This window comes from Haemaphysalis longicornis, unplaced genomic scaffold, assembly GCF_048455015.1.
Source record: "Haemaphysalis longicornis isolate Haplotype H1 unplaced genomic scaffold, Haemaphysalis longicornis Haplotype H1 scaffold_1, whole genome shotgun sequence".
Lineage (NCBI taxonomy): Eukaryota > Metazoa > Arthropoda > Arachnida > Ixodida > Ixodidae > Haemaphysalis > Haemaphysalis longicornis.
This window is the reverse complement of record NW_027526203.1, coordinates 141,362,774-141,388,484: the sequence shown is the minus strand read 5'-3', so window position 1 is coordinate 141,388,484 and position 25,711 is coordinate 141,362,774. Positions and strand designations below refer to the sequence as shown.

General features: G+C 51.4%; 1 long non-coding RNA gene across 1 annotated transcript in view; it reads right to left on the bottom strand.

Moving 5' to 3' along the window:
* The window catches only part of LOC144166221 (uncharacterized), a 121,895-nt gene extending 96,914 nt beyond the window's left edge, over window positions 1-24,981 (bottom strand). The window contains exon 1 of the long non-coding RNA XR_013321612.1: window positions 24,836-24,981. This is a non-coding gene — a long non-coding RNA (uncharacterized LOC144166221). The remainder of the gene's footprint in view (window positions 1-24,835) is intronic.
* Between the last annotated feature and the right edge of the window lie 730 nt (window positions 24,982-25,711).

Here is a 25,711-nt window from a genome sequence, read left to right as displayed (position 1 = left end):
ACCGCGAGCGCGCTCACCCAACGTAGACCACACGAACGATGTCCGGGAACTCTGTGTCCCGTCTGGTCACCCCCTATCCGTCCGTAGCCACCAGGATCCGGACGCCTGCTGAGATTCCAATGGAGAAGCCAGCGCCCGGAGCGATACGGCCACCGTCGTACAAGTGGGAACGGCGCCCGCTCGCGACACTTAACAACCACATGCTCTCTCAGCAAGGCACTCCCCCGAGCGGCAGCGATGACCGAAGCGTCAAGGAGTATCACGCTGGACGGGTTCGCATCACCGTACATCGTGGTCATGGGGTCCTTGGAGAGGTCAGTTCCGTGGCCGTCCTGAACGACGACGCAGTCACCGCAGGGCGGGCGGCTGGGTACACCCACTTGTGCCTCAGTGGAATCTGTCGTGCTCTCCGCTGGCCTCACTGGCGGGTCAGACTCGACGACAGCTGTAAGGACGTTCCGATAGTCAGAAACGCACGGCTCACACGCAGCGGGAATGTTCGCCACCTTGTCAGCCTCCGCGGCTATCCTGCTCTCACCGGAGGGCACCACGGTGTTGCCGTGCCGGATGACGGCGAAGTAATGGTTTGGTGCTCCGGTGCTCCCACCAGCCAATGGCGAAGGATGGCCCGGTGCGTGCGACGAGGCGTCGAAGACGACTCGAAGTTTAGTCGTGACTGCATCTTGTCGGACCACTCCATGATGCGGCATGTAATGTGTATTCGGCGTCCCGCGCGTTCCTTGAGAGGGTACTCGCTCCGCATGGCCCTCCTTAAAATAATCACGTATTGTCTTGTCATACTGTGACAAAAAGTCCGGTCGGCTGCGGAAACGCCTGAGCTGCATGCGCAATCGCTGCTCCGCAAGTGCATAGTTGTCATGGTGGGCCTCCAGTTCTGGCTCTTGAATCAAGAGTGGGACTTCGTAGCGCCCGTCCTGCTTGCGGATTTCCCGTTCAAACTGCTTCGTGGCCTCGGCGTCTAGTCCAGGCCCTTCTGCCGTTTCCTTGATGCCAATGGCTTCTAAGCGCCACAGATCTGACGGGTCTATCTCCTCCTCGGGGTTGCCTCCCGATGGGTCCGCGTGAGTGATGAACATTGCGCAGGAGGGTTCGGATGCGCCATGGCTGCCGTTGTCAAGGTCGGCTCCCTGGACACTCCACCCGAAGATTGTTTCGCCTGCCGTGAGGTGAGGGGTAAGGCGTGATATTCTTCCCGACGACACCTTCCAGTACGAATCGGAGCCAATGAGGATGCTGACTCGATCCTTCATGTGGGTGTCCGTCAGCCGAACGTCTGCAGCAGTCAGGTTGCGCCCTGCCATCTTACTCAGGACTTCTGCGTTTACAGGTGGACTTGTCACCGCGCAAATTTCGGGGACCTCCAAAGCCTCGATGGTGATGCGTCTCCCGCCGTGCTGACTCTTCAGAGTGATTGCGACGCGATTGCATCGCACGGATGACCTCGGACGGGAGTCTCCAAAGGTAACGAGCGACAAGTCCTCAACACCCCGAACTGGGCAACGCAGTGTACGTGACAGGTCACGCCGAATAAACGTGCGCTGACTGCCGGAATCCAACAGTATGCGGACTATCAGAGTCCCCAGACGATGCGGACGTGACGCTAGGAGTTGCCTGTCCGTCGTTCGGCGCGGTGACCTGACCCCCTTCGGCCATTCGAATTCGTCCATTCGCAGCTGCCTGCGGCGGGTGTGCTATGTCGCATAGAACTGTGAGATGCCCTTTGGAGCAACGGACGCAAACCAACGACCTCGACAGCCTGCAGCACCGGGCAAAGTGACCTTCGTGCCGCAACGGAAGCAGCGTCCCCGGTACAGGATCCCGGTACAGGATCCCGAGGTCGGGTGTCAGGGCCTTCATCAGTACACGATGGAGGACCACCGCGTACTCCGTCGCCGCCACTCCCAGACTCTTCAGAGCGTTTACACGGAAAGATATCTAGTCGTAGAGGTCTCGGAGTTTTCCGACCTCTGAAGAGCTCCGCACAGGGGCCAAGGCGAGCAAGCTGTCGATATGGTCCTCAACGAGCAGGTCGGTCCGGCCAAATCGGGCGGTGAGGGTGCCTATCGCCACATCGTAGTTGGCCTCCGCGAGTCGGATCCCTTCGATTGCCGCCTTCGCCTTGCCCGTCAAGTACGATGTTAGATACTTGAATTTCTCGATGCGAGCCAAGGCGGGATTGCTGTGAATGGTGGCATCGAAATGGTCCCAAAACGCTTGCCAGCTCCGTCGGTCGCCCGAAAATGTCGGGATGTGCAGCTTGGGCAGCGCGGCGAAGCGCGTGCTGGCGATAACGGGAGAGACCGCCGGCTGACGCAGGGTGGTGCTCGAGGCGTCGTCCGGGCGATCTCCCGTTCCCGAACCCCCAGCGACGGCGTGTGGGGTATGAGCGGGCCTTGTGGCAAACTCAACGCGCGCCCGAATGTCCACCACCTTAGCGTCGTAATCCCACGAGGCAACCAGATCCGCCTCGAAGTCCTCCTCGCTGAGGCCCTCCTGAATCTTCTGGTCGAGAGCCTTCATCTCCTCATACCTCATGTTGACGAGGTTCAGAGGTCCTTGAAAAGCAACGGCAGGCGTGGCCAGATACAGAAGCAGCGATTCAATGGTGGCAATCCCCTTGGTTATTGCGGCCCGAACCGCCCCACGGTGGCGGCGGACCTTGTCCATAGCAGGAGACTCGCCAAAATCAGGCGGCCCGGTGTCCTCGGCACGAGCAGCGGCGGCGGACAGCATTCGATGACGACGCCGGCGGAATGGCGCAGCCTCCTGGGAATCCCAGGCCTTGCGTCCTCGCTGTCTGCGCCGCGTCAAGTCAGGCCTGCTCGTGGGTCTGCTCCCGGGTTTCGCGGCAGCAGACAGCGAGGACGCAAGGTTTCGGCACCAAGGACAAGGGTTTCGGCACCAGAATGTCGCGGATCGCGACGTAAGAAAGGAGCCAGACAGCCGGTCGCCCTTTCGCTGCGCTGATCACGAACCAACTGCCCCGAGCACGAGGCGCGAGCTAAGCCCGTACCCGCGTGCCCGTGCAGCCCTGCCTCTTTTATTCATTATCCACAACAGTCCAATCGTGAACCTAACAAGCTGGTAAAAACACGTAAAAGAAGTTGTTTGTCAGCACCAAAAGAGATGTGCGACAGAACCTTCAGGATACTCATTGTCTTTAAGCATTTATGTTTTTGTTGTTTTATGTGTGGGATGAATGTGAGCTTTTCGTCAAAGATAATACCTAAGAACTTGTGTTCCTTTTCTACAGGAATTGAGACACCGTGGAGTTGAATGTCTGGATCCGGCCGAACGCCACGCCCCTTGGAAAACAAAACACAAGTGCACTTTCCTGGATTAAATATAAAACCGTTGCTATCTGCCCAGCCGGCAAGCTGTTCACACCAAGCTGGACTTGCCGCTCGCAGATAGACAAGTTACAAGACTTAAAAGATAACTGTACGTCGTCTACATAAATTGAACATGAAATCGACGGTGGTAGCGCCTTCCGAAAAGAATTCATTTTCACAATAAAAAGGGTGCAACTTAAAACTCCACCTTGCGGCACGCCGTTTTCCTGCACATGAACCCTAGAGAGTGCAGTTCCAACTCGCACACGAAAGGTTCTTTCAGACAAGTAGCTGGCAAGTGTGTTCATCAGGTTACCTGTTATGCCGAAGAACTTGAGGTCACTTAGGATGCCATACCGCCACGCGGTATCGTACGCGTTTTCCAGATCAAAGAATACCGTCATACAATATTGTTTGTGGAGGAAAGCATCCCTTATATAGGACTCGAGCGCGACGAGTTGGTCGTTGGTGGACCGCCCCGCCCTGAAGCCTTCCTGGCAGCTCTCGAGAAGACCATTGTACTCAAGAAAGTACACGAGTCTCCTGTTTATCATCTTTTCGAGGAGCTTGCACAGGCAGCTTGTGAGGGCGATGGGCCGATAGCTAGCGGGAGAGGAAGGGTCCTTTCCTTCCTTCAGGAAAGCCGCCACTATGGCCTCCCTCCAAGAGCGAGGAATGTGCCCCAAAAGCCATATGTTGTTGTATAGACGTAGGAGTGTTTCAAGAGTGTCTGGGTGTAGGTGTTGTATCATGGTGTATGTGATTTTGTCTGCACCCGGAGCTGAAGGCTTACATGTGCTCAGAGCAACCTTCAGCTCATGAATTGAAAATGGAGAATTGTAAGAAGTGTGCGACTTGTTGTTATCACGCAGGGACTTCTTTTCTACAGATGTTTTGTGTTTCATGAAAGTGTTTGTGTAGTGTGCTGAACTGGACACGTGTTCGAAGTGTTGTGCAAGTGCGTTAGCCTGGTCTTCCAGGGTGTCCCCTCTTGTACTAACCAGGTGCAGGCTGTGTGTCTGTTGTCCTTTTAGTTTTCGTATTCGTGTCCAGACTTTGTGTGTGTCAGTGTATGAGTTGATGGAAGTTAAGAAGGTGCGCCAACTCTCCCTTTTCGCCTCACGACGCACTCGCTTCCTAAAAGCCTTGGCCCGTTTAAAAAAATGAGGTTATCTGACGTGGGGTACCGGCGAAGGACACCCCACGCCTTGTTCTGGGCCTCTCGCGCCCGCCTGCAGTCCTCGTTCCACCAGGGCCTCCTTGGGGTGCGGGACCCACTGGTCGCCTGGGGAATGGACTTTTAGGCGGCGTCGAGGATGTGCGCCGTTACGAGTTGGGCGGCTTCCTCTACGTGTAGGTGTTTTATGGATGTGTGGTGTAGTTGAGATGTTTGTGTGAATGTGCTCCAGTTTGCGTTTGATTCATTAAACTTTTTATGGAAAGATGGACTGCTCGGGTCTATACCTATATACGTTAATGAAGTGGGGAAATGGTCACTACCATATGGGTCTGTGCCCACACCCCACTCAAGACATGGAAAGAGAACTGCGAAACCAATCGCCAAGTCAAGATGCGAGTATGTATTGTGTCCTAAGCTATGGTATGTAGGCTGTTTTTTGTTGAAGAGGCATGCTCCGGAGGATGTAAGAAACTTCTCTCTCAGGCGACCTCGGGCATCCGTTCTGGAGGAGCCCCAAAGAGAGTTGTGCGCATTAAGGTCGCCTGTTAGTATGTATGGTTCGGGCAGCTGGTTGACCAGCGCCTCGAAATCAGAGCTCGAAAGTGCATGATCAGGAGGAATGTAGATGGAGCATACCGTTATCAACCTAATAAATATCGTACGGATCGCTACAGCCTCGAGGACAGTGTTTAAAGAGAGAGGGTGGCATGCTAATGATTTCCGGGCGATAATGGCCACACCTCCTGAAGAGTGGGTGCAGCCAACCCTGTCCTTTTTGAATACCATGTACCTATTTAACAAATTTGTTTGTTTAGAATTCAGGTGGGTTTCCTGCAGACAGATGATACTTGGCTGAATGGCATGCAGAATCTCATACACATCGTCAAGATTTTTAAGGACGCCTCTGCAGTTCTATTGAATGATGTTTTCTGTTCCCATTATTTAAATTGAAGAATGACTCGAGTGTGTGTGTTCGTGTGTGTTCATGTGTCGTCTTTCGGGGCTGTTACTCTTGGATTAGGCTTTTTAGGCCTTTCTACTGGCTTGGCCGTCGGAGGCCGCTCCTTGCGCTGCGTTGCAGGCAGGAACGGCCCGACATCCATTTCGTCGTCGGATGTCCGAGGGGCGCCCGACGGACCGGGCCCCCCGGACTTGGCCTCCCTTCGGGAGCCCTTCGTTTGAGCCGCCACCGCCGCGGGCGTTGGGGACGCCAAAAGTGGCACGGGCGGTGCGGTGGCGGTGGGAGCCGATGCGGGGCCCGCGGTGTCCATCACCTCGGTACCCTCCAACGCACTGGAGGACGGGGAGACAGGGGCGGGAGCGGCGCCGGTCCCGACAGAAGTGGTTTGCGCCACAACCGCTGCTGCCTCAGCAAGCGGTGTGGTGCCGGGTTGGGCTGCGTGAGGCAACCCAGCGGGGGGCGGGGGCGGGACCAGGTCAGACTCGCTGAACTGGGTCCCTGTGGACACCAGACGCCGCTTCGCCCCCCGGCGAGCCGCGTCAGCGTACCTCCCCAGAGGGAAAGAGGCGAACCTCTTTCTCGCCTCTGGAAAGGTGATGTTCTCGGTTACCTTAATGTTTATGATCTTTTTTTCAAGTTGGAATTTTTCGCACGTGCGGGAGTATGCCGCATGCGGCCCCCCGCAGTTTACACAAGTGAGGGTTTCGGATGGGCAGTTGTCACTAGGATGATCGTGCGCCGCGCATTTTGCACACGTCGTTCGGCCACGGCAAGAGTTCGTACCGTGCCCGAACCGCTGGCAATTAAAACGGCGCCGCGGGTTCGGGATGTACGGACGTATTGAGCACCGGATAAAACCTGCATATATATGTTGTGGGAGAACTGCGCGGTCAAAGGTCAAGATGATGTGCTTGGTGGGAATCTCCTTGTCGTCTCTACGGAAGGTGATGCGTCTCACGGCAGTGACGCCCTGATCCTTCAAGCCGGCAAGGAGATCCGCATCGGTTTCGTTCAGGAGATCTGGCTCTGATATCACACCCTGCGAGCTGTTGAGGCTCTGATGGGGTGTGACCCTGATGTCTAGATCAGCCAGTCTAGTCTGAGCTAGAAGCTTTGTGGACTGCTGCTTGTCATTTACCTCGATGAGGAGTTCACCAGTTCTTTGTTTTTTGGCCTGATATGATTTTTCTATTATGGCTTCAAGATACGTGGCGATCAAGAAGACTGACTGAGATGCAAGAGGGTGAGTTGGATTGAGGGACTCCATGACAAGAAATCGAGAGTAATGATCTGGTGCAGTAAATTTCAAAGATGGCAATGGGGGAAACGATACTTCGGTGCGGCCCCTTTTAGGGGGCCGATCACGGTTGGGGGGGGGGTTTAGACAATACCATAAAGCATAGTATAAAAGCAGGGAGACGGGGGTACTTTCTCCTTTGACCTTACCCTGGTAGTCAAAGAGGTCCCGGAGCTCCCTGCCTGGTAGACAGGCAGGGAGCCCATCGGCCGGAGCTTGACCAAGGCTCCGACGGCCACCGTTTATGGCTTCTACCCTTCACCTTTAAACACCTCGCCACGGTTGGACATGGCTTATGTTGGGAGCTCGGGGTCCGCGGTGTCGCTGCTCACCGTCACCATGAATACTCAAGGTGCCCCGTGCGGGGGAGGAGCCAGTTCAGCTCTTTTCTTTCCAGCAGTGATTCCCAGCAGTTTCTTTATTTTCGGGCAGAGGTGTTCATTCACAAAAACTGGTTGCTTCGTTGTAAATCATAAGACTTCGATGTTAAACCTTACCTTCTGTGCCTTGTTAATGACAGCGTCTCTTTTTGCTTGTCGTTGAACGATGACGACAATGTTCGGTTCTCCGGCATCATTACGTACGGTGGCAGATATCGACAGACTACCCAATTATCGGTTCCACGAACAGTTTGCAACCGTGCCCAGCACTCCAATTAAAAATGTTTGTGGGTATGGGAAACAACCTTGATTTCTTAATTTTCACGTTTTTCTTGCGCGAGTACTGATCCTAGGGAGTGATGCGCAACGAATCTTCATGCACCCCGCCTTCAAAATTGTTGCTGAGAGCAATTATATGCTGCTTCATGAAGGTGGGAATACATACATGTCCGCCCACAAGCATACGGATGACGGGAGCGATGGCCAAATTACATCGCTGGGCCGCATAGGAGCGCCGTTCGTTCAGGTAGATTAAAAGCAACTTGATTCAAAATATAGAGGCCCGAACACCTGTACTTTATTTTTTTTTCTATGCGCTACACGCACGTCCCCGTGTTTTCGTTCAAAACTAGAATGAGATAAACATATGCAGCTTAGCTTTAAAATTAATCCCAGTTTTGAGGTTGTTTTTTATTTGGTGTGCCCTTCTCCGCTCCCGACCTACGGCTGTCGCATAGCTCAGGATTGTTGGGACAAAAGTGAAGTGGAAAGCGCCGGTAACGAGGAAATTTGCGCTGTGGTAAAAAAAAAAAAAGCTCTGTGTGGTACACTACAATCGTAGTTCTCTGTAATAACCGCTTGTCTCATGGCCTGTGTGTCGTATTGTTGGATTGCACCTCGTTCATGGTTACAAACAATCCAATTTCTTGTTGAAAAAGAGTTGAAGCCTTCATTACGCCGAGGGGACAGCAAAGAAATACGGAAATGCTGATGCTACAACACGCGTCGTAAAAACACGCTTGTTTCATTTGTACTGATTTATTTTTTTCTCTATTCAGTTAATCGCCCTAGGACGCTGGATTAGACAGAACTTTATAACTTTGTCAGATAATTTTAAAGGGAAGCTTTCTTTGTGTCATGGCTGCGACGTAACGAAAGCACAGAGCAGGGATGCCAACTTTACACAGTGTTAGGTTGCATGAGGATGATAATGATGACGCAACAAGAAAAAAAACACGCTAATCATGATGGGAGTCGAATCCGCGTCCCTCGCGTTATGAAGCCGACGTCTATCCGATTACGCCATCATCGCATTCGCATCGATTACAATTTCCTTTGTGTTGGTTGCGCCGGCGTTGGATGTGGAGTTTGGCTGACTTGAAGTGCAATTTGGTTTTGGAATGTGACAGTTCGGATTTTGGACAAAGGTGATAGGTGGGGGCGGGGGTACTCAGCTTTGTTGTGAGGGATTTGCTTGCGGTCATCCAAGTTCTAGACACTGCCCCGCAGGCAGTTTTCACTTTGATTGTTCGCGTTTGTACTTTGATCGTAGACGCTTTGACTTTGATTGCAGCGCCTTTGACACTTCGCGATTGGATTCTCGCACGCAAAAAAGCTCGCGTTTCAACCATGATCATCGTTAGACGGAGGGGCTTGCGATTTTGTTGTTTTGAAATTAATATTGATTTTGTTATTGGCGTATTTATTTATGTTATTTTTTTGTTATTTTCCTGGGCCGTAGCGACTGCATGACTTCATGACCGCATGTATGAGAATTCACTACACTACCTAGAAGAAGCGGTCTCATTTTGCAGGCGTCTTTGCTTGTCCACATCTGCGGTCGCTGCGCATCGCCTGGGATCGGCGGCTGCACAACGCCATTTCCCTTCAAGGAGCGTTCTTTTATCTAACTGGCTGGCTTGTGAGGCCTACTCTAACCTTAAACACATGAGGAGTAGCTTAAGATGGAGCTACATCAACAGTGTATGACCCAGTCATTGCTTAGGAGCAGGGACAAGTGGGCAAGGTGGTATGGAGACATGGTGACTAAAAGCGCAGAAAAACATGGGACAAAGAGAAGAACTACACAGTAAAAGCTCTTAAAACAACTCAGTTTTGATGAAACCCAAAGCAGAAAATCTTAACACAGCGCACCCATCTGGGGCATCATATTCACAAACCCACGTGATAAATAACAACAATCGGGAAGGAGTCACCAGCCACACATGCGCCACAACAGTTGGCCAACGTTCCGCGCGAATGTTGGCAGATCGATAGCAGCATGACCGAACATTGTGAAGCAAAAAGATTTACCGCCTATTCACTAAAAGCTATCTTCAAGATAGGCGAATTCTTCATTAAGGAGGTACATGGATGGGGCGCTGACACAAGTTTTGCTGTTATTGTACAAAAAGATGAAGTAAGCCTCCGCGACCTCGCGAGTATGTTGCTGAGAGTGCCTAAATAGGACTTCGGTTTTTTTCTAGCAGAAGCACACACCCATGCTTCCTACAGTCATCCGATAAATGGGAACATGGGGTCCTCTTTAATGAAAAGGAGTGTTTTCGAAGACAGATGTTCAGGCACCTGCCCGTCTGGCCTACGCAAGATCCACCGCAATCGAACGGGGTTAGGTAGACAGCTCCCTTCGCGCATTTTACGAATATTTTTCCTTGCTTGACCCCGCACCCTTCTGCTCAAATTTCTTTCTTTTGGTTGGCTTTTCAGGCAATAGCTCCACAGAAAGAAGACAATTTGTTTGGTGACGAGAACACAATCTTGACATCGAACCTCTCAGCAACCTTCTTAAATCCGTGAGCCACCGGATGAGTGTAAGGGACAACCACCACCCTCTCATACCGACGGGCCACTTCCCCTCTCGCTCAGTGAGTCGACGCGGGCGCTTGATATCTTTTACAACACGGTGCGCTGCCGAAACCACCACTTTTTTATGCAACATGGCCTGCTTTAGGCGAGTGACCTGACATAAAAAGCTGGACTGCAGTCGGTTCTGGCACAACTTTTTCAAGGAAGATCGGAGGCAATTTACGGCTGAACCGTCCTTAACTGTCTTTGAGTGACAGGATTAGATATTCAAAATGGGGTTTGGCACTCCTCGGGCTGAATTGCCAGCAAACATGGTCGGAACCGAAAATTAGAACGAAATCTGAACACGTGATAGAGTTATCAGTAGGGACTTCAGTGCTGTAACTCCACTCATCCCGCACTGCTTCAACTGCTTCTAAATATCAATCATGTCCCGCATCATGTCCGCTCTGCGGCAGAAGTCAATGTAGTCGTCACCATATCCACATACGTTTAGAGCTAAACCTGTAACGCCCGCTCAAGGGACCTGTCCACATAACTTAGAAAAAATGTCGCTTACAACTGGCGCAACTCTTGATCCAATACAAGCTCCGGATTTTCTAATATGCACTTTGCCTCCCCATTCAACGAATGTGGACCGCAGGCCAAAGTCCAACAGTTCAAGAAATTGTTCAACCGAAATTCCGCAGCGACCTGAAAAAGCAACTTCATCGTTGAGTACAGTAATAAAGTCATTCACGGACTGCATATGCTGAGCATGCGGCAATTGGCTGCAGAATAAATCCTCAAAGTCTACACTGAAGACCGAGCAGTGACCAGGGTTTTTCATTACCAAAAACTCAACCAGCTGCTCAGAAAAGGGCAAAAAAATTGGTCTGCAAGGCTGAGGGACTTCAAATGCTACAGTAGGAACCCTGAAACTTCATGCGGCCATGTAGTTTCGGCAGTATGAACAATGCTTTTCGGGACAACGGTTTTTCACGATAGAGTTCACGCTCCCTTCTGTGGACGCACAGTCTTCCGCCGTCCTGAAACTTCTCGACTCCTTTTCGGCCAATTCCGTGTTTCTCGCCAACTCGCGGGCCGTCTCCAAGTGAAGTTCTTTCTTCTTGAGCAGCGCCGCCTGGATTGCAGGGTTCCGGAGCACCGCGATGAACCGGTCGCGCAATGCGTCGTCCAGAAAATTCCCGAATGCGCACTTGACAGCAAAGTGTCGTAGTTGCACGGCAAACGTTGAAACTGTTTCCGTTTCTAGATGGTATCGGCGGTTGAACTTGAACCTTTTCGCTATGACTTGACTGCCCGGTGCGTAGTGCTCTTTCAGGACTTTCACGAGGTCCTCGAACGACTTGTCCTCCGGGCTTGAGGGCAACAGCTGATCCTTGAGGGTCTTGTACGGGTGCTTCCCGATGGCTGTGATGAAAGCGGACTTCTTCAAGCTGTCGTCTTCAATTTGCGTAACCTTCCAGTAATGGTTCAACCGCTCAACGTACGAACAGAAGTCTTCATCGCCGCCTTCGACGTAAGCGTCAACCTCCCAGCACTTTCACATGCTTTCGCCGACGCCCCTTCAACAGCAGACCCAAACACGGCGGAAACGCTATCAGTTTGCCGCCATCCGTGTCGCCAGTTGATATTTTCAAACGACCGTCACGCCAAGTGCTGGGGAAGGAAAGAACATTTATTAGAAAGAGCGCCCTGCTCTTATACTCACCGCTCTCGGCGCATGCGCACTGATGGTACTTCCGTTAACGCCGTGCCCCAACACAAAGCATGCTTGGGGATACCGGATAGGCAGGCAACACTATGCCGCCCGTGAGCACTTATGGAGCGCAAGAAGCCACGTTTCTGAGCGCGTGTAGTTTGCTTAAACCCAACAGCGGCAGATTCGTCGCCACTGACGGCTGCTAATGGCACTGTAACCAGCGCCACTTTATACTTTATCGCTGCCCTTTGAAAACTGCCACGCCCAGTACGACACGCCAGTACAGCGGCGATTAAACATGCGAGATGTGGTGCCGGGACCAGCATAGAGGAAGAAATACTATTGAAGCAAGCGCGAACACACCACAGAACGCGCTCCTACGCGACGCAGCGATGCAGTTTGGCCACCGCTCTCGTAATCCGTTTATTCCTGCGCGGGCCTGTACATGTTTAAAATGCCGTACAAAATGCGCCAAGGTTCCGTTGTAAACAAAGACAGCTCCCACCCACAACTAGATTTTTCACTGAAAGAAACATATTACAGACTTGGCACATGTCGCAAACTGATACCAGGGATCGCGTCAAAGAGACTACGAGTGAGGCTGGCTTACGCATTTATCTGCGGGTTTTTTGATTGCGTGAACTTCCGTTGTTTCTCACGTACGGTCCGTTTTATGTTCGTACGTCCACGTGATGGCTTCAAATCTTGCCTAAAACCTGTACTTGTTGCAATGAGTTGTCAAATGTAATATCTCCTTGTTTTTGATGGCACATTCGTGCTTGTTTAATTTTACCTTTTCCCAATGGCCAGTATGAGAGAAAACAGCCAAATTGGTGAAAGCACGTGTGGAAACGTCCAGCCCGGAACAAGAAAAGAAGAGAAAACAAACGAAACCAGCACATGTGTCGATCTCGTACGCACACGGACTTTCGCATGGGCTGAAGAATTTGGCGGCAAGGTAGGGAGTAATGGTGCTGTTCATGGCACCAAGAAAGTTGGGAGGCATATGCGGGGCTGTGTACAAGAAAGCAGAATCAAAGCGTGGAATGCGAAACGGAGGCACTGACACAAGACAACGATTCCAATACATTCCATGTGGCACAGGGATAGTGAACAAAATGGCAGCATCTCCACTCCGTGGATGATGGCAAGGGTGTGAGATACGGGGACTCGAATTGACATCCAAGTTGCGCTCCGAGTGACATCCGATTTGCGCCCCGACCATCATTCGATTTGAGCCGTGAGTTGCACATGGATTATCACTGTAAGTTTGCTGCGGAATTCTCGTTTTGTTTACCGGCGGGACGCGAAGATGGGGGCCGCCGAGTGCTTTCCTTGCGTTTCTTCCTTTTGTGTGGCAAAGAAGGGGGTGCTTTGCCCCAGCACTTTTGTTGCGCTGGTATGCGGTCAGCTCGACCGGGAGATCTCACTGAACGGCGGATTAGTGCGCAGTGTCGGCACGGGGTTCGCTCGGGGGTCATTCGCCTAGAGGAGGGTCGCCCCTGCTTGGGGCAGCTCTTACCACTGGTCAGGCGGCGGGTGTCCCTTGGCCTGGGGAGAGGATTAGCCTCGACTCCCTCATTGTGTCGGCGAGCGCGCGCGGCCAAAGGCGAGGCGGCAAGACGTTAAGACGTTACTGTAAGACGTTAGCCTAGACCGCTCTAAGCCGGTCGGCTTTGGCTTTTGAGCAGGTACAACCCGTTCAACGTAGTGGAGTGACTACTCCTCACGGTATGCGACTTTGGGTAGCCGAGGCGTTGCATTTGCTTGGCGGGGGCAATAACGCACGCGGGAAGCGGACTAAAAGTTTTGTGAGAGAGAGTATCGCGTCATGTGACCGCAGGGGGGGATATGTTTATGATTGGTTGGTTCTTTTTTTTTGCTTGTGTTTTATTTGTTTGGAGGGGACCAATCGGGGCTTTGACAGCTGATGTAACCCTGATGTAAGCCCGGATGTCCGTCTGACATCATGTGAACTCTCGCACCAGCGGGGGCGCCGCCCAAATTCTATAAATCATAGGAACCCCCTTACCGGGGGTCGGATTTTACTTCTTGCAGGCGCTCCGTGCTATCGGCTATGCCGAGTGCCCTTCTAAGATCCAGCACTTGGGTTCATTCTCGTTTGTAGGTACCCTGTACCTTCGGCTATGCCGAGAGTTGTAACGAGTAACCCCCATTTGATGTATATATTGTAAATTTCTCTTGTATACAGTACTGCCTATAAACCCCAAGTTATACCGTACTCAAGCCTTCGTCTCATGGCTACCGGAGACCAGCAATCACCGAACCCATCGGCTCCTCGACGGCCGCCTCCGGCGGCTTAACAGATCCACGGCCGCACCGGGGAACGTCTCGTCTGGTCCTCATCGGCTGACGACGGTACCAGCGGATCTACCTTTGGGGGAGGAGTGCGAAGGAAAACGTTACTGGCGCAGTCGGACAGGCTGGTATCCGGAAGCAACGGTACGACACCTGCATCACCTCTGGCGATTCGCCTCGGGCAAAACGACTTGGCAGAACTTCACCGCGGCGAGATCTCGGATCGTCGCCCCTGGCTGCGGAGCAGCCGAACGTCGACAGAGCCACAACCACCCTGGGTGGAGTCACCGAGCGACAGCATCACCAGGAAGCGTGGCGTGAACGTCGAACTCCGGAAACCTCGAGCGACCAGAGGCCGCTAGCCACACTTGACGCAGCTAAAGTGGGTGAGTCTCCTCATTTCTTTCCCCGCTGCCACTGTTGTGTCAGAGCTGTGTGTGGGCCAGAGATAGCGGATTAAAGGGCTAGCATGTCTGGCGAGGAGGATTACAAGAGTGTGAGTGGCTGTAGCGACATATAAAGTGAGGTGCTCTCAGAGCGCCAGATGGAGTACAATTTGAAAATGGCAAAGGATCGCCTAAAAACGCTAAAACTTGAACTCGCTCTTGCGAATTGGGTCTCTCGATCGCGTGAGGCAAGCCCAGCTGGCAGTGCATCTCCGCGCGGTAGGAACAATGGTTTGCGGTACCATGCGAAAATGCTGGCAGGCGCATTCCCAAAATTCCCCACGGACGCGGAAATACCGGTATGGTTTGAATCGGTTGAAAGCACACCTTGGCATACGAAGTCCCTAAGGAGTTCTGGGGGCAGATAGTGTTTCCCATTATCACCGAGGGGGTCGAGTACCTGTCAACAAGACTAACTCCCGCTCAGCACCGCGACTACGAATCGGTCAAGGAGGTGGTACTTGAGGAGCTGAGGCTTTCGCCCTTAGAATACCAAAAGCGGTTCCTCGGGGCCCGCAAGCGTAAGTCGGAGACATGTAAAAGCTTCACCACCCGCCTTCGCAGCTACCTTAACTTCTACGTGGAAGCGAGAGGTGTGTCAACCTTCGAAAAGCTGGTGGACCTGCTCGTGGCCGATCAGCTGAAGACGGGGCTCACCGAGGAGGCTTTGAAATACGTGAGGCTGCGTGAAGGGGCCAGCTGATTTGACGCATCAGAGCCCGCGAAGCTGCTGCAGACCTTTGAGGGTGCCGCAGCAAACAAAGACGCTAGCGCTGGGGCTAACGCGACCTACGGGTAAAAACCGGCGACTAAGCCAAGCGGTGACAACCCGAAGGGGGCACGGAAACCTCCGCAGGGGCCCAAGACAAGGTTCAACCAACGGAGCAAGGGGAAACCTAACGCATGCTTCGAATGCGGCGCGGAGGGTCACCTGCGCCCGAACTGCCCGCGTGTCCTGGAGCGACAGACAGCCGAGACAAACGCGCTAGCGCGTACAGAGAGACTAATCGCAAGGGTCGCCACTGAGAGACGCACAGGCGTGGGGGATTGCTTAACGAGCGTAACCATGCACTGTGGAAACCAAGAGATAAGCGCAATAGTGGATACCGGGGCAGAAATCACTGTTGTGCGAGAGAGCATCGTGCCCGACGCGCTATCAGAGGCGCACGGCACCGTGAGGCTTGCGTCCGCGTTTGGGGAACAAGTCGAGGCTAAGCTAGTAGTCCTCCCGCTTGCACTAAGGGCGGGCCAGGCGATTTTCTCCAACGTCGTGGAGGGGACTCCAGTACTATGCGCACTCACACACATGCTAAAATCGCGTACAGACTGTTTGCTATCCGCGGAGGATTGGGACGTTTTGCAGGAAAACCGAGACCAGGAGCAGGAGGCAACCGGGAGGGTCGCGCCACCGACGAAGCGCGATGAGCTGGTAGCCACGCTTGAGCTGAACGAAGCAGACGCCCCCCAAGAAAGCCTAGTACAGGCTCAGGAGAACGCAAACGAAGCGGTGACCGGTGAGGTTGACAACGACGCGGGTGATAGGGATCACGAGCGAGAGCCTACCGCGAGTGACGCCCAAGCGCTTACAGCAGAGCAAAAGGGCGACGCAACCCTCGAAAAAGCGTGGCGCGATGCATCCGACGGGAAGGGAGGCATGCTGGTTACCGACGGCTTGCTCTACCATCGAGACAAGGTGCTGGGGGAGCCGATCAAGCAGTTGGTTTCGCCCGTGGCGCGCCGCCGCCAAGTTCTCAAACTGGCTCCCGAATCGCCCTGGGGCGGTCACCTAGGCTGTCGAAAAACCAGTGCTAGAATAAAGTACACCTTCTATTGGCCAGGCAGGGAGAAGGACATCCAAGAATGTTGCAACAGCTGTCCCGGTTGTCAGGTGAGGTCAGACCGGCGACTAACAGACCGCATGCCTATAGCTCCTCTAAGCCGACCAAAATATCCGTTTCAAAAAGTGAACATCGACGTGGTAGGGCCGATAGACCCACCTTCGAGACACGGATACCGATACGCGTTATGCGTCGTGGACTTGTGCACTTGTTGGCCGGAGGTGGTCTGCCCAAGATCATTCACCGCGAAGGCTACCTGCGGCGCGCTGCTGGCGGTGTCCACTAGGACGGGAGTCCCGGAAGTAGTTAGCTCAGACTGCGGGACAAACTTTACCGCGCAGCTCACCACCGAATTTCTGGCGCGGCTCGGGTGTTCCCCGCGGTTCTCTATACCCGACCACCCTGAGAGCAACGGAGCGGTAGAGGGTTGGAACCGGGTGTTCAAAAATATGCTTTTCCATGTGGTAGGCGAACACGCGGGCGAATGGGATAAGTTCGTCCCATTATTGCTTTGGGCTTACCGCGAGGTGCCACATGACACAACCGGGGTTTCCCTATTTCGGTTGTGGTATGGTAGGGACCCGGTCGGCCCGCTAGCTATTCTCCAACGCTCGTGGACAGGAGAACAGGAGCTTCCTAGCGCCCTATCTGAGACTCCCGAGCAATATTTGCTAAAATTAAGGCGACAACTTCAACAAGCGGCCGAAGCTGCAAAAGGGATTCGCGCTAAGAGCCAGCGCGAATACGCTACCCATTACAACCTACGCACTACCCCGAAGTCCTTCGACCCCGGGGATCAGGTGCTTGTGTTCGATGATAAGCCACCCGGAAAGGTATACCCTAAGTGGTTAGGTCAGTATACAGTCAGGGAGAAATACAGGCAGCATTCCTACTATGTAGAGAAGCCGGAGGGAGCCAGCATGCTGGTCCACGGTAACCGACTGCGACCCTACACCTGCCGAGTGCAGAACATTGGCGTCCTATTTCACGACGACCAGGACTTCGGAGAAGTCGAATACGTGCCCAGGAAAATCGCTGCGGCCGAGGTTGCCCCAGTACTCCCTGAGGAGAAAACCTTGCACCTACGTCCAGAGGATGGGGTCAGCATAAAAGAATTGTTCCAGCAATATGCCGCCCTATTTTCCGGAAGCTTAGGAATCGCGAAGGTGGGAGAGCACAAGATTAAACTCATCGATGGCGTGGAGCTAAAGCGGAGCCGGCTGTACCGCATGCCAGAGACATTGAAGGGAGAGGTGACGAAGCAGGTGAACGAACTGCTATAGCTAGGCCTTATATACAGGTGCGAAAGTCCTTCCGCCCACCAATTGGTGTGCGTTTCGAAGAAGGATGGCACGATAAGAATTTGCGTCGATTATCGGAACCTAAACGCGATCACCGAGCACGATGCTTTTCCTGTGGGTTGCCCTCAGGCGTTCGTTTTGAAGGTAGGCAAGGCTCATTTCATCACCTTGATCGACCTACGACGCGGGTATTGGCAGGTACCAGTGGCGGAGGGTTCTCAACTGGCCACCGCGTTCGTGTCGCACATGGGACAGTTCGCGTGGCGGGTGATGCCTTTTGGTCTGCGAAATACCGCCGCCAGCTTTCAGCGAATCATGAACCAGCTGCTCACACCTCATGAGGGTTATGCTTGCGCGTACCTCGACGACATTGCCGTTTTCAGCGAGTCACTGCCCGAGGACCTGCGGCAGTTAGACGCCATGTTTGCGACGCTCGCCTCGTTGGGACTCTCGGCGAACTTAGAGAAGTGTCAGACCGCGCAGTCTTCCATCCGCTACCTGGGACACGTGGTGGGTTCCGGGAAGCATGGCCCCGACCCGGCAAAGCTGGAGGCGATCAAAGGGCTTAAGGTACGCCAGACTAAGAAAGAGCTCAGGAGCGCGCTGGGCCTGTGCGGATATTACAGGCACTATGTACCTAACTTTGCCGCCATCGCGAAGTCTCTGACTCAGTTGACGGCTAAAGGCACTCCCTCTCGCATCCCATGGTCTACAGAAGGCGATCGTTCCTTCAAAATGATAAAACGTGCTTTCGTTGATACCACCTCCTTGACAACACCCAATATCACCAAACCTTTTTGGCTGTTTACCGACGCGTCCGCCATCGCCGCGGGAGCTTGTTTGGCTCAACTGCCCGACGACGGCAAGGAGCTGCCGTTAGCATTTGCCAGCCACCGCTTTACGCCCCCGCAATCGAGGTGGTCCACCATTGAACGCGAGGCATTCGCGTTGATTTGGGGTCTGAGGAAGTTCGATACTTGGGTATTTGGGGCCCAAGTCATAGTCGTGTCCGACCACAACCCACTCAGTTACCTCCTCAAGACAGTACCGCATGGGGCAAAGTTCACGCGCTGGGCATTGGCATTGCAATGGTATAACATTGTAGTAAAACACCGGAAAGGCGAGGCACACGCCAACGCGGATACCCTGTCCCGCCTTCCGAACGAGTACTGGAATGAGGCGCAGTAACGGCTCTGACCTACACACTGGCCGGGGAACAGCGTGGGGAGGCCACCGGTGCCGGTGTGTGTGCGAGTGTGTGCGCGTAGACGAGAACGAAACACTGAAGAAGTGGCCGTATGAACAATCGTCTCGCCAGTGGCAACCAGTGTACTTCTGATGTTCCTATGTGTTTTTTTTTTCGCTCCTTTTTTTCTAGCCGCGCGGTATTGTTGTGTCGGTGTCTAGCGTGTCTCACGTTATATTGTCTCATTTTTAGTTTTGCCTTCGTGGGGACTCGTAGTTCTAAGGCCTAAATTGTAAGAAAAGCAATAGCTACATGCAGCTGACTTTTATTATTTTTTTTTGTTCTGCTAATATTGAGTTCAAGTTATTGCAGAATCTTGGCATGGGGGTGTAAGTTCGCTGCATGGGGTTGTAAGTTCGTGGGGGTGTAAGTTCGCTGCCGAATAGCCTAGACCGCTCTAAGCCGGTCGGCTTTGGCTTTTGAGCAGGTACCGCCCGTTCAACGTAGTGGGGTGACTACTCCTCAGGGTATGCGACTTTGGGTAGCCGAGGCCTTGCCTTTGCTTGGCGGTGGCAATAACGTACGCGGGAAGCGGACTAAAAGTTGCACGAGACAGAGTATCGGGTCATGTGACTGCAGGGGGGGGGGCATGTTTATGATTGGTTGGTTCTTTTTTTTGCTTGTGTTTTATTTGTTTGGAGTGGACCAATCGGGGCTTTGAGAGCTGATGTACCCCGATGTAAGCCCGGATATCCGTCTGACATCACGTGAACTCTCGCACCAGCGGGGGCGCCGCCCAAATTCTATAAATGATAGGAACCCCCTTACCATGGGTCGGATTTTACTTCTTGCTGGCGCTTTGCGCTATCGGCTATGCCGAGTGCCCTTCTAAGATCCAGCACTTGGGTCCATTCTCGTTTGTAGGTACCCTGTACCTTCGGCTATGCCGAGAGTTGTAACGAGTATCCCCATTTGATGTATATATTGTATATTTCTCCTGTAAATAGTACTGCCTATAAACTCCAAGTTATACCGTACCCAAGCCTTCGTCTCATGGCTACCGGAGACCAGCAACCACCGAGCCCAACGACTCCTCGACGGCCGCCTCCGGCGGCGTAACAGATTCATGGCTGCACCGGCGAACATCTCGTCTGGTCCTCATCGACTGACGGCGGTACCAGCGGATCTACCTTTGGGGGAGGAGTGCGAAGGAAAACTTTACTATCACCCTAAATGAAAGTACAACTCACGGCTAAAATCGAATTTCGCTTGATTGACCCTTGATGGTGAAGCCCGTACGGATGGACGCGGACGGACATTGGGAGGTCCTACGGTACTCCGCACCGTTACAGGCGAGGGAGTAAGCCGTTTGACTCTCGGGTACTAACTCACGGTCGTAGACCACTGGGTGAAACAACTGACACTAATTCTGTCTGCTCTACCAGACACAGACTCGAATCCTGCCGGTGCCTGTGTGATTTTTACGAGTGTAAATGCTATGCGCACGGACGCGGACGGAAATTGTGCGGTCCTTAAGGGACTCCGCACTTAATAATGGTTTGTCACCAGGCGCGAGTTATATCGCGTAGACTAAAGAAGCACGGACGTGTTAGCAAAAAGTAGCTCCAATCCACGCGGTGAAGGTGGTTGGAAAGCAAAGCTTTAAACGACACCCACAACAATTGCCCATGCGATGTCACTTGACTTCACACACGTGATGCGACCAAAAGTTAAATGAGAGATTCGGCCACCCGTTACTTGGAATTCGTGGGAGCGGCGTCCCGAACGCCGAAGCATCGGCCGCGGCCGGGCTAAAGCGGTGGACACCAGCCCCGTAGTCCGGCCGTGCGTCGGCAGAAAGAAAACGGTGAGGAGCGTCTTTCGAAAGGCAGCGGAGCCTAGCCATTCTGGTGTGCTAGCTAGGGCTACACCCCCGCGCGACACAAGCGTATACGAAACAATTCGGCATGACAACCTAGTTATTCCCATTTATACGGATTTAAACTAGTTAGTTTAGCAAGTTTGATAATTGCGAGATAGCTGAGGGAACCTTTATAATCGCTATTGATCAGGACCAGTTGCTCGTTCCGCCTTTCGTAATACCTCTTAAAACACAACCGAATTGGTATTCACCAATTTAGAATACGGAGTCCCATTCGTGGCAGGCTGTGCGCAAATAGTAGTGTTTCTCCAGCGGCCGGATGTCTGCATGTGGTCGCTACATTTTATTTTCCCGCCCTTCAATCCAATCCTTCACGTATCTTTGCAGTATGAGCAGTTCATACCATCGGGTCCGGGTTACCCAGGATGTGCTGTTGAACAAGTTAATGAAGCCGCGCGAAAGAAGCGCGCAATGGACGCGAAGCGGGGCAAAAACAGGCCCAAAACCACTCTCGCTAACGCAGACGACGAAGCCGTACCGCCGACGCGCACGCCGGCGAGCAGGCACCTGCGCGCAGGTAACGCTGGGTAAATTCGCCGCACCATCTACAGTGTGCTCCTTGAGTGAAAACCTCTCCCACCCCCCGCTGCCGCCTCCCGCGCGTTCGGAGTTTATTGACCCGCATGCCGCGTAAAAACCGTTGGCTGGTAGAGGTAGAAAGCTTTGCTTTAAAAACAAGGAGATAGCACATGGTACGACCCATTGCAACGACTGCGGGTGTTCGGCAAGATTTGAAGCCACCACGCCCATGTACGTGCACGTGCATGCATGCACGAGGTAGCAGGGCAGAACCTCGTGTTATCTTTCGAATGGTCCGCTATAATGCGTCTAGTTATGCAAGCTGTGCCTGGCAGGAAGTCCGCTGTATTGTTGGATCGCAGGATCTCTACGCAGAGAATGTCTTTAGTCCCCCTGGTGTGCGCGTGTGTGCCTGTGCACGCGTCATCGCACCACACGCGCATTCGGACCAGTCGCACATCAGACACATTGTGGTCATCGCACCAGACGCTTATTCTGGAGGTCGTGGCTTCGGATCCCAACCGCGGGAATGTATTTTTCCACTTTCGTGCTATCCTTAAAAAAATGCCTGTTACAATAAGAATAACTTGAGCTACCCCATTTTCCCCTTTCCTTTTATTGACTGCTTACCCTTACTTCTGTCTTCATTGAATGATCCCGTCATTTTCCCGTTCTGATTCGCTACAGGAATAGCGAGGGTCTCTGTTCTGTCAGTCTTGGTGCCATAGGTAGCTTACCAGGGTTCAACGCTGGTTGACCGGTCCCGATATGTTGTAGGCGCTCGAGTCACGGACCGGGGGTTAAAAAGGTCCCTTTAATCCCGAGTAGTCGGAGTGACTACTCCGACTACTTGACACGCATACTCAAGAAAGGGAAGGGAAGCACAGCCCCCCTGGTAGCGTAGTGGTCATCGCAAATTACGCTTTTTCTGGAGGTCGTGGGTTTAGATCCCACTCGGCGGCATGTTTTTCTCCATTTTTTTCTCCCGTTCCAAACTGTCGGTTTTAATAGAAATAAAATGACCTCACACATTTTCCCCTTTGGTTTGCTTTGGCTTTCTTGACTGCCTACCCGCATTTCTGTCTTCATTTAACGATTCCCTCATTTCCCATTCTAATTGGCTACATGCATAGCGAGGGCCTCTGTTCTGGCAGTGTCGGTGCCATAGGAAGCTTAAGAGGGATCAACCATGGCCTCCGAGATCACCCGGCGAGCGTTTTGCTACATTGCCTAGAATAGTTTTGCTCCGGCCGTCGTGATCGCTGCGCGCCCCAGCCAAAAATGTTTTAAGCGCGCTGGTTCCTCCAGGCTCCGCCAGGCGGCAGTGCGTACCTATGCATCAAGTGCATCGTTCAAGCCACCGGGCTGCTGTCACGCAGAAAGAATAGCTTCTGTGTATGCGTTGTTTCGTGACATATCAACGCTGTTGTTTTTCTCGTCTTGGCACGAGTGTGTTTGCGAGTCTATTTGCTGCAGTTCTGTACAGCTCCGGCCCAAGATGCTGACACAGAACACCTGTTAGGGACGCGTGCGTCACTGGAATGGGCGAGAACTCGGTGCACCATCGAGGCACAGGCCTGCGGCCTTGTAGGTCGACCCCCAAATCTTCAACGGGGACTCCGCCACCGCTACCCTGCGTTCTTCCGCGAAACGGAAGCCAACGTATAACTGTAGTACAAGTTTTATGCCATGAGGCATACAATCGCAATTACAAAAAGGAACCCTATCGTTTTTAGCGAGCGTACACAACTGCCAAGTGCCCCACGAACGGGACAAATTTTGTAGGCCTGCCTTAACACAGAAATGAAATTTGGCGGAGTTAACGTAATTGATCGCTACGATAGCGTAGGTTAAGATAATTCATCGAACGTAATTTAGAAAAAAGCAAAAATACAGTAAGTAGAGAAATAAGAAATATGTAAGTGATGCCAACAAAATCAAAAGCATATTTCTTATACGACTTATCCACAAAACAGACAAAAACAAAAGAACCGCAAAAGTAATGTCAAAAATGTGATAAAAAATCCTGCAAAAAGAAGAACCTTGTAATGCCCTGCATTCGCACAGAAATGCATAATTGTCATCGTTAAGAGGTTTAATTGCTATTATATTGCAAATAGAGATGATTGATCGAAGTGAATCTTAAAAACAAAAATGACGAGAGCTAGAAAGAAGTAGAAGTTAACATACGAGATGAAACATACGCGTCCTATATATCTCCAGTGAAAAGTGAAGGCAAGAGTAAAGAGTCTGAAAAAATTTAACGACGGGAACTCCAAAAATAAATAAAATAAAAAAGGTCGATAAAGAAATCGTGAAAACTAACCAACGCGTAACGCCATTGATTTGCAAAAAAAATGTATAATAGGTGGAGTTATGACGTTTAATTGTTATAATAGCGTGAATTGAGATAATTGGTCGTAGGAAATGGTAAAAAACCAAAAATAAAAAATACAATATAAACTTAGCTTACAAAATGAAAAATCCGCATTTGTACACCGCCTCCAAAAAACGAAGACTAAAATAAAAAAGCGCTGAAAAGAACAACAGCACTACGTATAAAAATATCGTGAAAATGACCAACCGTGTAATACCGTGCCTTTGGATAGAAGCCTAGAATGATCACGGTAAGATGTTCAATGTCTTTAAAATAGCCTAAATGGAGACAAATAATTGCACGTAACTTGCAAACATAAATACAGAAAAAAAATAAAAAGAAGAAATACTAAAAGTAATCCTGCAAAATTAAAGAAATAGTAGAGTTATCACATTTATTCGTTGCAATAGCAATTCGTATGAAATCACTAATCCAGCTTAGCCATCTGCCCGCACAGGTATATATGAGCAAACTGCATTGTCAATTTTGTCAATTCGAAACCTACACGAATTAAGTCGCAGCTGACATGATAATTATGCATCTTCATGCTATGATGTATTGTGGAGTTAATATAGGCCATAATTTGCGTTGTTTGACTCACGAGCATATGCTCTATATTAGTTCCCAAATCGCTTAAGCAGAACTCGCGAGTACTCAATGGCACTGCAAAAAGACGGTGGCGTCTGAATTTACCATTGTTGCATTTCGCCTGACTTGCATGCATTATCCTCTTTGACATGAGTGAAATTGTGAAAATACAGCCTCTTGAAGTTTTGTATCTTCAAGTTAAACACTGTTGGCTGGGTGTGCATGAGTCTAGTCAGTCATCACTCTCACTGATGACTCTCTGACGGACTTGCTGACTGACTGAACTGTCAGTCAGTCAGTCAGTGACTCAGTGACTTAGTGAGTGAGTCGGTCAATCATTCAGTCAGTCAGCCACCATGCCGGTTCGTCGTCAAAACATTTCACAGCGTACGTACTCCGCTTTTTCTTGCAAAACGATGAAGGGTAATTTATGCAATTCTTATATTAATAGGCAGCTCCATTCCAATAAACAACGCTGTCGGAATGTGACCCGGTAAAGCCGTTAATTTTATTCTGCTAGTTGGTGGAGGAGTTTTTGTACGATCAGCCACATTTGAATTGAGATCAACATAAATCAGTGCATCAGGTATTTAATAAAATATGCGTCAATGACTCACCAGAGAAGCATTTCCATACTGACGAATTTCACCGTGCCAAGAAAGTTTTTTCACACGCGTTGTGTTGTGTGTGTCACTGACTACGGCAACAGGCACAAAAAACAGCAGCACTGCTTTTAACATTGTGCGATCGCAAACACGCCGGACGGCCGACTACACACGCGCTATGAGAAAACCTTTAAATACTTTGGAAGGTCAAAGTGAGTCCCGAGCGATTTTTTTTTTTCTGTCGAGGTCTTCTGACCTTTGTCGCGCTCGCATGTAAACAACTTTGTTGGTGCGTTTATGAAAATTCTGGAGAAGAATGTTGACGTATAGCTACAGATATAATGTTAAAGGAGCTCTTCCGATAAATTGAAACCGGATATACGAAATGCCTTTTTTCAGCAAAATCCCGAAGCGTAAATTTTGAAATGGCAGCAAGGATCACTCTAAAATCTAATGGGAAATAAATGCTTTGTTAATTGTTATTCCTTGCACAAAACGAGCCCTCTCGTGCCGGTTTATTTTGACAAGCATGGATAGCGCGTCGGATCTGCAACCACCTTCAGCAGAAGGGGACAAAGGCAGCTCAGAGGAAAGACGAACAAGACTTATTCCCCGCAGACCGTGAGAATGCTCCCACATGTTTGTTTCGCTGTGGCGAGGAATCTTACAGAAAGGTTGAGGGAAAGTATCAGTCTTGAAATGATATTTTCATTTCACCTCCTTGGTGCCACGGCTTAGAACAATTTCGCGGGGTTAAACTGTGGTGATGGGTTGAATAGTTACAATTATATTTTAGGAACATTTAAACATTTAATAATAAAATTGCCTCCAATCCACGCTGTGAAGGTGGTTTGAAAGCAAAGCTTTAAACGACACCCACAACCATTT